The following is an 8,378-nucleotide window of genomic DNA, read 5'->3' on the forward strand; positions in this document are numbered from 1 at the left end:
CTCCTCCCAGGTTCAAGCGATTCTCCTGCCTCAGCCTTTCGAGTAGCTGGGATTATGGGCGTGAGCCACAATGCTCGGCTAATTATTTTGTATTTTTAGTAGAGACAGGGTTTCACCATGTTGGCCAGGCTGATCTCGAACTCCTGACCTCAAGTGATCCACCCACCTCGCCTTCCCAAAGTGCTGGGATTAAAGGCTTGAGCCACTGCCCCCAACCACCATGTGACAATGTGTTGGTCAACAAAAGACCACATATACGACTGAGGTCCGGTACAATAATAAAGCTGAAAAATTCCTATTGCCTAGTGACATCGTAGCCATGGTAACATCGAAGCACAGCTCATGACTCCAGTGTTTGTGGCAAAGTTGGTGTCAACAACCCCTGCTGTGCTGCCAGCCATATAAAAGTCTAGCTCATGCAATGATGTACAGTCCGTAATACTCAATACTGATAATAAACAACTATGTCGCTGGTTTATGTATTTACGATACTATAGTTTTTATCCTTCTTTTACTTATTTTTAAAATGTTAACTGTAAAACAGCCTCAGGCAGTTCCTTCAGGAGGGGTCTCAGAAGAAGGCACTGTTGTCATAGGAGATGACATAAAGACCTAAAGCAGCTAGGGTCAGCTTCCATGAGAAAATGACATTTGATCTAGTGCCATCTAGTGGGACAAGATGTGGAGGAGGAAGACAATCAAACTGATGATCTTGGCCCTGCGTAGGTTTAGGCTAATGTGTGTGTTTATGTCTTCATTTTTAACAAAACAAAAAACAAAAAAAAAATTAAGGAAAAAATTTTAAATTTTTAAAAATAGAAAAAAGAAGAACATACAGAAAGGAAATATTTGTGTGCAATATGGTTGTGTTTTGTTGTTGTTTTTCTTTTTTTTTTTAATTGTATTTTAGGTTCTGGGGCACATGTGCAGATCATGCAGGATTGTTGCATAGGTACACACATGGGAATGTGGTTTGCTGCCTCCATCCCCCCATCACCTACATCTGGCATTTCTCCCCATGTTATCACTCCCTGACCTCCCCACCCCCCCTCTGTCCCTCCCTTGGCCCCCCAACAGACCCCAGTGTGTGATGCTCCCCTCCCTGTGTCCCTATGTTCTCATTGTTCAACATCGGCCTATGAGTGAGAACATGTGGTGTTTGATTTTCTATGCAGCCTGTGCAGCCATAAAAAACGATGAGTCATGTCCTTTGCAGGGACATGGATGAATTGGAAACGATCATTCTCAGCAAACTGACACAAGAACAGAAAATACGGTTGTGTTTTAAGCTTAGTGCTATTTCAAGAGTCAAAAGTTAAAAAAATTAAAACGTTTATAAAGTAAAAAGGTGACCATAAGCTAAGGTTAATTGATTATGTAGCCTGAGTGCATAGTGTTTATAAAGTCTACAGTAGTATAAAGTAATGTCCTAGGTCTTCTCATTCACCCCACTCACTCACAGTTTCGCCCAGAGCAACTCTCAGCTCTGCAAGTTCCTTTCACAGTGAGTGCCCTCTGTGGGTATACCATTTTTATCTTTTAAACCTTTTTTTTTTTTTTGAGTCAGAGTCTCGTACTGTCACCCCGGCTGTAGTGCAATGGCGCGATCTCAGCTCACTGCAACCTCTGCCACCTGAGTTCAAGCAATTCTCCTGCCTCAGCCTCCCCAGTAGCTGGGATTACAGGTGCAAGCCACCATGCCTGGCTAACTTTTTGTATTTTTAGTAAAGATGTGGTTTCACTATGTTGGCCAGGCTGGTCTCAAACCCTTGACCTTGTGATCCACCCACCTCGGCCTTCCACAGTGCTGAGATTATAGGCATGAGCCACCACACCTGACCTTAAACTGTATTTTTACTTTCCCTGTGTTATGTTTGGATATGTTTTGACATAAATACCATTGTGTTATAATTGCCAGTGGTATTCACTACAGTAACCTGATGCGCAGGTTTGTAGCTGAGGAGCAATAGGCTATACCATTTAGCCTAAATGTGAAGTAGGCTGTTCCAGCTAGGGTTGTGCACGTGCACTCAGTGATGTTCACACAACAAAATTGCCTACCGATGCATTTCTAAGAAGGTATCCCTATAGTGAAGGAACTCATGAGTGTATTTTCCAGGGAACTATGCTCCAAAATGCATATCCCAAGTCATTTGAAGCGAGAAAATATTGATAGAAAAAGGGCAACTAGAACAGGCCAATGATGTCACACGGGCCGCTGGTGTGTTCTGAATCCCACTCAATGTCCCATCTCCTGCTGCCTCCTGTGGCCTCACTGTCAGAGGATGAGGGTCAAGGGTTGTTTCTCCAAAGAGTTGTGTCCTGGGGATGGCTCTGACTCCCCAGAGCAATATATTAACAATTAAATAATCTTTTAGAGCTTTCCAAAATTACGTATGATTCCAGTTTCTGGACAAGACCATACTTTGTGTGTTGTCACAATAGGGACATTGGAAACAGTGAAAAAGCAGGTGTGGTGCCAGGCAATCAATGACCTTATGTTTGGGTCAGCCCCAAATCTTGCAGAGTTCTTATTTGGAAATGTCCTCACTTCATCAGAAAATAAAATTCTTGAAGACGGCACAGTGTCTTGTTTTCTGTTGTGTCTTTAGCTCTTATCAGTGTTCGGCCATTGAATTGTGTGATAAATGGAGGAAAAGAATGAAACTTCCCTGGGCCATACGTGCACTCCTCAGGCCTCTGTGCCCAGGTCCACAGGCCTTAGGCCATAGAGCAATGTTGAATCCCTAGGATGTGAGCTCAGGGAGGACCCAGCTGAGCCATATGCACTCATGCCTCACTATAAAAATTCTCAAACATGCATATGAAGTACATCTATGCTGGCGGGGGGTGGGGGGGAGGTGCGGGGGAACAGGTCCCTAGCAGGGGCCCAGATAGAATAATTGGTTAGTGGTGCACCTGGTTAGGACTATAAGCCAAAGCAGGTGGTGGGCACAGGAGCACACTATCCCTGCAAACCTCTGGACATTCCCACCCAAAGAAAGATCTTACCTTCCCTTTAAAACCTTATGAAACCCAGACAAGGCCTCCCAGCACTTCTCCCTTTCATTTGGCTCAGAATGGCCTCAGAGGAGAAGAGATGCATAACTGATGTGAGAAAGACAGGAAAGAAGGAAATTCCTTTTTCTGCCCCTATGTTCAAAGAGGCACAAGCAGCTAGTCCCTGCGCACATTAAAAAGAAATAAAAAAAGAAACACTCCCATGTGTAAGTTGCTCCTTAGCAATGATGCAGCCATTGCTGGAAATGTCCCTAGCTCTTTCAGACATTGGAGTCACCCTTCAGGAATGATTGCTTCTTGGCACTAATGTCACCCCAGTGGCAGCTGCAGAAAGAGCTCCCTCACCCAGGGGCTTTTAGGTGAATTGTGTTCCAACTCAAGTTATACGAAGGTGCATTTAGGGCCAGTCTTGGGTTTTTGTGTAGCTGTCACAAAGGTTTAGATTAAACAAACAAGACCCCCATGTCCCCCAAATACCTGCCTGGGTCCCAATGGATGCCTCAAGCTAGTCTGCACTTCTGTGGTTTCTCCATTGATTATTCTTAACTTTAAAGGCCATATTCAGCTGGGCGCGGTGGCTCACACGTGTAATCCCAGCACTTTGAAAGGCCGAGGCAGGTGGATCATGAGGTCAAAGGTAGAGACCATCCTGGCCAACATGTTGAAACCCAGTCTTTACTAAAAATACAAAAATTAGCTGGGCGTGGTGGTGCATGCCTGTAGTCCCAGTTACTTGGGAAACTGAGGCAGGAGAATCACTTGAATCCAAGAAGCGGAGGTTGCAATGAGCCAAGATCGCCACTGCACTCCAGGCTGGTTGACAGAGTGAGGCTCCATCTAAAAAAAAAAAAAAAAAAAGACCGTATTCAAGGGTATCATATTTAGCCTACAACTTTACCCTAAAATTGGCCTATTTTTAATGGTCCTGTCTTCTTTACCTAGAATCATGGAGATGAAGTGTTCCTAGAAATTGCGCTCCCTTGCTCTAACCTGTCATTGTATGAAGGAGGACACAGAAGCTCATGGAAGAGCTGGCAGGGCTCACCTGGCATCACAGGATGAATGGGTGGCCAAGCCAGCCACAGCCAGTCCCGTGGCTTCTTACTCCCTCTCCAAGGTTCTTGCTGCTGTGAATGCCTTGGCTTCGGTGTAAATAAATTTAATGAGGTGCTTCCTAAGAGCAGAGTGAGGGAGATGGCAAGTAAGTGGGTATTGGATTCCTGAAGAAGGCAGAAAGGCGCAGAGAAAATGAGTAGACCCAACTCACAAATGTTGCCTGCAGCTAGACCTTTATACATTTAATATACGATGATAATAGTAATAGATCCACTCAGCTGTTCTTTTCTTCCGAGGGACCAAATTCGCCTGCTTTTTTCAATGGTCAGATAGGAATGATATTCGGGGGCAATGACATTCCATATACATTTTGCCCTTGATGTCCCAGGGTATGCCTTCCTTGAGGGTTATAATTCTTTAGCTGACTTCGAGTCTACTCCTGGTTCTCACACCAATGACTTACACCCAAGAGTGTATATCTATTATAATTGCTACCTAAAGAGAATAAGAATTACAGATAAGTAATTTTCTTTTCCAAATCTAACCCCCGGAGGCATTTTAGCAGGTGATGACAGGCATTTCTGCTATAATTTATACAATTTCATTTTTCTTAATCATGGAGTTTAGTTCTCTTACGTCACCTGCTTGAAATGAAGCAGAATTTTTTGGTCACTGCTTCTACATTTATACTCTCGCTTGCAAAGTGTTTAAAATGTCCTCACAATTATGAGATATTCTGATTAGCTTCTTCTCTGAAATGGCTTTCTTCTCATTGCCTGCAAATCCTCTTAAAACAATTTGTAAGGCATGAATTTGTGTGCTTCAGTGGGACACCATATTTCAAGTACTTAACTAAAAGTGAAAAGTTAGTAAGTGGACATTTACAGCTATTTGCCTTGGCAGATAAATTGGTGACTAAGAATGTATACTCAAAATAATCTGTATGGTACAACATAAAAGAAAATTTAAGGAATGTTGGGGAGTGGCTTTGGGTAATTCTTTTTTGTGGTTCTCATCTTTTTTTTTTTTTTTTTTTTGTGTTTTTTTTTTTTTTTTTTTTTTTTTTTTTGGTTCTCATCTCTAACACAATGCCTGATGCATGAAAATATGCCAGTAAATGTTGATGATTTGTGTTTAATGTATTTAAGATGTCCTCAAATAATGCAACATTCTGATAATATCTTTCAACCTCCCACCCACTCCTTCAAAGCCAATTCGGTGCAGCCAGCCCTAAGGAATCCAAGTCAAAGCTGTGCTCCCCAGTACAGAGAGCTCAGATGTTCTGATATAACCCAGGATCATCTGAGTTTGAGACCAGCCTGGCCAACATAGTGAAACCCCGTTTCTACTAAAAAATACAAAAAATTAGCCAGGCACGGTGGCGAGCACCTGTAATCACAGCTACTTGGGAGGCTGAGGCAGAAGAATCGCTTGAACCCAGGAGGCAGAGGTTGCGGTGACCCGAGATTGAGCCACTGCACTCTAGCCTGAGTGACAGAGTGAGACTCCATCTCAAAAAAAACAAAAACAAAAAACAACAACAACAAAAACCTACGTGTTTACAACAACTCCAGAATCAGCCTTGTCCCATCACAACCATCACCAAAATCCCAAAGTTACCCAAAACATGAAGTTCATTCTAGTCCAAAGTTCATCAATATTTTTTAAAAGCCTTGCCTTTTATTAGAAGCCTAAAATATCTGAGGACCCAGAATCTAACACAGCCCTAGGGAAGGAAAAATGACGCCACACACTCACTCACAATCATTGAAACCAAATAAAGACCATCCTCAGCCTATTCTCATCTGACAAGGAAATTTTATGAAGCTTAATTTTCTGTCAAGCTGTCATTTTGTTTAATTTTCTTAGGATAAATTAATAATAATAGCTATGTTTCTTCAAACTCAAAAGATAGACTGGAAAAATCACTATTTCAGATTTCTCCCTGGTCACTAGGGCCAGCTGACAAAGGGAACTTGGCAAGAATGAGAAAAGATGGTTCATTTTATAGCAACATAATTGTCAATTCTCACTATATTCTTTCCCAGATTGACAAAAAGAAGTGTTACGTGTAGAGATGTAGGTATATTATCCATGGGCCTTTAGAGACTGTAAGCTGTCCAAACCGTATAGAATATAATTCAACATGATAAAGGGGAATTATAGGTGCTTGTAACAAATCTATTGTAGTCTTCATATCAACTGTAATTAGTGCTACGAATTATCAAGTACCAACCATACCTTAAAGCAACTGACTTCCTTTGGTTCTTCTCTAGCTTTACATGAGAACCTTCATTCATGTCATTTGAAGTAACCAATATCTATGTGAAAGATGCAAGAAGCAAGACATCTCAAATCTTGTTCATTCACTTAGTCATCATCTTTCTATCTTGATGTGAATGACTCTTTACACTAGTACTAGAATACCTACAACAATGCTTTGCACATAGTAGTCACTCAATAAATACCCTGAACCTACATGGATTGTATATTTTGAGAAGGCAGTAAAAACTAGATGTTTAAAGGGATAACTATCAAGTGGGAAGAAACAGAAGTGGACATATGAATACTTGTGACAAAAACCAACAACTAGATCATTGCATTTCTGACCAGCGTGCCCTTTTCCCCTTACATTTAAAAAGAGAGAGTGAGAGACAGAAAAGAAGGAGAGAAGGAAGAAGAAAGGAAGGAAGGAAGGAAGGAAGGAAGAAGGGAGGAAGGGAGGGAGGAAAGAGGGAGGAAGGGAAAGATTAAAGGAAGAATGAAAGAAAGAAAAAGTAAGAAAAGAAAAGAAAGATAGATCAAGACAAACAAGATTTTCAAACTTCATGTGCCCCCACTAATAATAAGCTGGTTGAATTTCAAACCTCTCATCAACCGTAATCCCTTCAATCCCCAGCAAGCCACAGCAAATAGAAATTCACTGGACACTTTCCAGCCTTGCAAAGACAAACCACCGTTCATCAAGGATATGTAGACATTGATGAATTGCTCACCTCATACTCATGACGCTGTCTGTGAAAGTGATTTGTGTACATTAGGGTGGCCATGAAAGACGACACAAGAAGCCCTCAGGAGTGAACAAAGACAAGAGGAGAGGGATGGCTGGTGACAGGAAGTTCCCAGAGTGGGATCGGGATGAGGTAATCTCGGTGGCATCTGGAGTCCAGAAGGAGGCTACCTGCACAAGTGGCAGAACTGAGTGCAGCCATTTCTTTCTTTCTTTCTTTCTTTCTTTTTTTTGAGACAGAGTCTTGTTCTGTCACCCAGGCTAGAGTGCAATGGCGTGATCTTGGCTCACTGCAACCTTCGCTTCCTGGGTTTAAGCAATTCTCCTGCCTCCACCTCCCAAGTATTTGGGATTACAGGCATGGCCACCATGCCCAGCTAATTTTTGTATTTTTAGTAGAGACGGGGTTTCACCATGTTGTTCAGGGTGGTCTCAAACTCCTGACCTAATGATCCACCCGCCTCGGCCTCCCAAAGTGCTGGGATTACAGGTGTGAGCCACCGCGCCCGACCCGTTTTTTAAATTAATATTCCTTTGCCTTTCTGGGCAAATAGTAGGAGACTAGTACAAAATTATGGAAACAACCCTAGATTTGAACATTGCCACTGATTAGCTCTACTTTTGAACAGGTGACTTAACTTCTCTAAGCCTCAGTTTTTCCTTTCAGTGAAATTATGATAACACCAAGCTTCAGATTGTTATAATTACTCATCATTTAATGTCTTAATGTCTGTTAATACACTGAGCATGGCAATTGATACCGCACTCAATAAAGTTTCACAATTTTGTAAGTGCAATCCTGTACTCAGCTGCCCAGGGATCACTGTAGCCTAGTAGCATCTAGAAAAAGGTGTATTATCAAGTTAAATTTTCTTCAGACACAAATTAGTACCTTTCTTCAGTGAGGATAAAACTGAAAAACCAGGTTTCCTCCAGCCCAGGTTATAGGCTGCACCAGCTTTCTAAACAAGGATCCCTAACACTGCCTCTCACCTGCTCAAAACCTGAGGAGCCAGGCGCAGTGACTCAAGCCTGTAATCCCAGCATTTTGATAGGCCAAGGCAGGCGGATCTCCTGAGGTCAGGAGTTTGAGACCAGTCTGGCCAACATGGTAAAACTCCATCTTGACCAAAGTACAAAAATTAGCCGGGCATGGTGGCATTTGTCTGTAATCACAGCTACTTGGGAGGCTGAGGCAGGAGAATCACTTGAACCTGGGAGGCGGAGGTTGCAGTGAGTCAAGATCACACCATTGCACTCCAGCCTGCGTGACAGAACAAGACTCCGTCTC

This window comes from Cebus imitator, unplaced genomic scaffold, assembly GCF_001604975.1.
Source record: "Cebus imitator isolate Cc_AM_T3 unplaced genomic scaffold, Cebus_imitator-1.0 Scaffold43, whole genome shotgun sequence".
NCBI classification, from domain to species: domain Eukaryota; kingdom Metazoa; phylum Chordata; class Mammalia; order Primates; family Cebidae; genus Cebus; species Cebus imitator.